A 4,254-nucleotide genomic window follows, 5' to 3' on the forward strand; every position below is an offset into this window, starting at 1 on the left:
CATAATTTTAAAACTGTGAATGGGTACAGTCACTTAAGAACTTTGAGGGTGTAATATAGAGGACACTCAAGATTGTCCAGGAAAGCAACAGACAGGGACCAAAGCCATCTGAGTCAAAATAACAGAAGTTGTCTCAGAAACAATATTTTTATCTGGACAGAAATGCAGCTCTTCTACAATTAATATGCCTTTCTACAGAGAAATCACAATACACACTTAGAAGATTAATAAAGAAAAATTTCTTAAATGATGTTATGCATTGATCTCTGTCCAATGCTCAAGGGGAGCTAGGATAGACAGATTTTGCATTCAATATATGCTGTTATCCATAAGCATCCCTTATGATAATGGTCCAGATTAAACTTTGAACAATTGAAATAGAAACAGGAAACTTGCCAGTCTAAATATTTAGGCAAAAGTATTCTCAGAATATTCTCTTAAGTATGCCAGTTACCAGTTACAGACAGGGTTCTAAGGTGACGATCACAAGGGAAAAGAAAGACTGGACTGGACAAGTAAAAGATAAAAAAGATAAGGTGAGGAGGTGTTGCAGAAGATCCAGGCAAGTCTAGTAAGCTTCTTAAGAATAACATCTTAGGCGGGCAGTGGTGCAGCACGCCTTTAATCCCTGTACTCGGGGATTTTTCGAGGTGTTTCTCAGTAGCTTTGGAGCCTGTCCTGGAACTCTTGTAGATCAGGTTTGCCTTGAACTCAAAGAAATCCATCAGATTCTGCCTCCAGAGTGTGGGAATTAAAGGCACGCACCACTACTACCTGGCAGTGAGTTTTTATTTTTAAATCAGTGATGGCTTCTTTGAAATGGTTTGGAGTCAAATATCTGCACAATCCTGGTAAACAATGTGTACCAGGGCATTCTAATCTCTTCCAGTTCTGATTAGCATATATTTAAAGTCTGGGTGTTTTACATGAAGTTCTCCCTCTGCTAAATTCTACTTTGTGAGACTAATTATTTTTTAAGCATTGGTCAATCTATTGTATCACCAATTCTACTCTTCAACATTATGGTACAGTAGTGGAAAGCTACACAACACATGAGATGCCTTTGATAACCTCTACAAATTTAAATCTCAATTCAGATCATATTTAAAGCTTAAATGCAAAGTGCTCGATACCGAGAAGATATTGGAGAATCTAGGCTTCTCTGAGTTTGGCAACTTGTTTCCATGAGTGCAAGAACACTGTTGAAGTTGACTAGGAAAGTGTTTTTACACACAACTTCCTGCTCCCAGTACTCTAAGGAGATGAAGCCACAGAACAAAGTTATTCAGAGGCCTGCTCCTAGGTTCAGGAGATAGCAGGGACCATGAGGGACTTCACATACAGGGAGAATGATGGCAGGTTCCCACCCAGACCCATGGAGGTAACACCATAGTGTTTTCTGCACCTCACCCTCTGCTCCTCCCCATCAGGAGACAGCATTTCCTCACTTACCATGTTGGGCTTCTCCATTTTGCAAAAATTCTCAGTGCATCGTCTCCCTGCAACAGCAACTGCACCGGAGAACAGGAATTCTCTGGCGCCAGCTCCACTTCAAAGCCAAGACTGAAGATGGCTTCCCAGGAAGAGACCTGCACTGCTTCTGACTGGCAGGTCACCTGGAGTGCATGATTGGCTACTGAGTCCTGAGTGACAAGAGCACCTCCCATAGGGATACAGTGTGCTTAAAGACACAGAATACTGATTCCTGTGCAATCCATTGCCCCTAATAGAGAACTTCTCCAGATCTGAGAATATATACATTTCAATAGCACTTGCCCCTGGCTACAAAAGCAATCAATGTCATCTTCTTGAACGCCTAGGAACTTTCCCTTTTTCTTCCAGCACACTATATGACTTGTAGGGTGCACTGTGCTAGGTGGATCAAGCATTTTCCTGTCCCATGGGGTAAGGATGCCTAGAATACTAACAATTAAAGAGAGTTTTAAAGTTACTAAATGAAATATTTGTTCTGTGGCTTCATTTCTGAGGTCAGATGAACTGAAGGTACTTTTTATATGGTTTTCACAGGGATTTTATACAACAGGAAAGAGAAAAGCAGGAAACAGATCTCAATCAAGATGATCAGTCTTTCCCCCATCAGAAAGGTGGATAATGGCTCATTGCTTTATGGGTTTTGTTCCTTAAATTTGAAGCAAATTCCAGGTAAATGAATAATAATAAAAAGAATAGTGTTCATGGAAATTTGAATATGTAGAGAATAATGGAGCTAGAAAGAATGAGCACTATTGTTAGCCAGCACATCTCACTCCATAGTCAGGTGAATAAAATATACAACTGCAGTATTTAAGATTCTCTTAAGAACAGGATTTGTAGAATGAATCTCACCATGTATGTAAAAAGTAGGCTTATTAAAATGTCTCACAAGCTATTGTCCAGGTAACTTAAGAATAGCTGCCTACCAATGGCAATTGAAGAATCCAATAGCTTGCTTCTCAGCCTTTTGTCTAAGGTCAGGTGAAGATTCTAGTAGTTGTTCTGCCCCCAAGGCTCTGTGACTCAGCTGGTTTTAAGTATTCATCAAAATTACAATGCAGTAGGCTCTAATGCTAGTAAAGGAATGAGCTTGGTAGCCAGAGCTAGAGCACGGAGGCAAAACAGAGACTTTTCTTCTTCTTCAAAATACTTTATATGTGACTGCTGCTACCAGAATGGGAGATGCTGATTAAAGTTGGGTCATAGTCTTTGTTGGATTCAGGTTCGTTTTTATTTTTTTGGTAATTTCAAGACAGGATTTTTCTGTGTAGTTGTAGAACTCATTCTGTAGGCCAGACTGGTCTCAAATTTAGAAAATCCCACTGCTCATGAGTGATGGTGTTAAAACTGCACACAGACATGAGTGAGAGAGATAGCTCACTGGTTAAGTGTGCACAAACACCAAGCAGCTTAATGTGGATCCTATCATCTCAAACTATACACATTAAAGGAATATTTTCCCATTTCAAACCTTTAAGTAAAATCTCCTCAGGTATAATCAATTCTTTGTGTAGTCAATTTTAACTGCCAAAAATAGCCAGACATTTCAACAGCCAAGACAGATGAAATGAGAAAAAATTCTTGCCTGTAGGAGGCATAAAGAATGTTTATAAAGTTGTTTTCAAAATTGTTTTTCCTCAACGAATGAAGCATGGAGATTTTACGTAGGGAGTCTGAACATGCTCATGCAATGTTCTCCCTTTCCTTAAGCATGCTCAATTAACAAATCCACTTTAATGATAATCACAATGTAAAAGCAAAGACATTTAGTGACATTCTTTCCTCAAAATCATGTAGGAACAATTGTAAATTAAACAAATGATGGAAGGAAATGCCTCTGGCATGTTCATACTGTACCATAAGGTTTTAGTTGAAATTCAAGTGGATGACACTGTGAAAAGTCAATTATCAATTTTGATTCTTATTCTAAAAGATAACTTTATCAACACCATAAAAAGTACCTTCAGTTCATCTGATCTCAGCATGAAGCCACAGCACAAACTTCTCCATTTATTACCTTAAAATTCTCTTTAGCTGTTAATAATATTCTGAGCATTCTTTCCACCATGGGACAGGAAATCACTGCACCCACCTAGCACAGCACAGTACACTGTACAAGCTAGCTAGCCACATTGTGTCCTGGAAGAAAAAGGGAAAGTTCCTATGGAGTGCAAGATTATGACAGTGTCTACTTTTGGAAGCCAGGGATAAGTGTTATGAAATACATATCTTGGCCCTTCTAGAAAAGATGTTTGACTGGGGTGGGAGCAATGGCCAGGAACCACTGTGCTGTGTCTTTAAGCACACTATAGCCCTGTGGACAGTGTTTTTTTTCATTCAGACCGAATTATCTAATCAGGCCCTTTAAGTCATGCCGGCCTCTTCTGGGCAGCCATGTTCAGACTCAGCTTTGCAGAGGAGCTGCCTTCAGTGGTTTTTTATGCTGCAGTGTAATTGTTGCTGCTGGGAGTTGAAGAACTGAGAGCTTTGACCAGCTGGGAAACAGCAACATTGTGAGCAAGGGAATGTTGTCTCCAGATGGGGAGGAACAGAGGATGAAGTGAGGGAGACAGCATGGTACATCCTCCTGGGATTGGTGTGGAAACCTGCTGCCATATTCCCTGTATTGTGAAGTCCCATGTGGTCTTTGTTAATTCATAGACCTAGGGTCAGGTCTCTGAATAACTTTGCACTGTGGCCTAAATCTGCTTAGAGAATTGGAAGTAGGGTGCTGTGTGTACAAACATTTTTCTTGTCAAC

Source organism: Microtus oregoni, unplaced genomic scaffold (assembly GCF_018167655.1).
Source record: "Microtus oregoni isolate MIOR12 unplaced genomic scaffold, Mior012 000018F_ref0000195, whole genome shotgun sequence".
NCBI classification, from domain to species: domain Eukaryota; kingdom Metazoa; phylum Chordata; class Mammalia; order Rodentia; family Cricetidae; genus Microtus; species Microtus oregoni.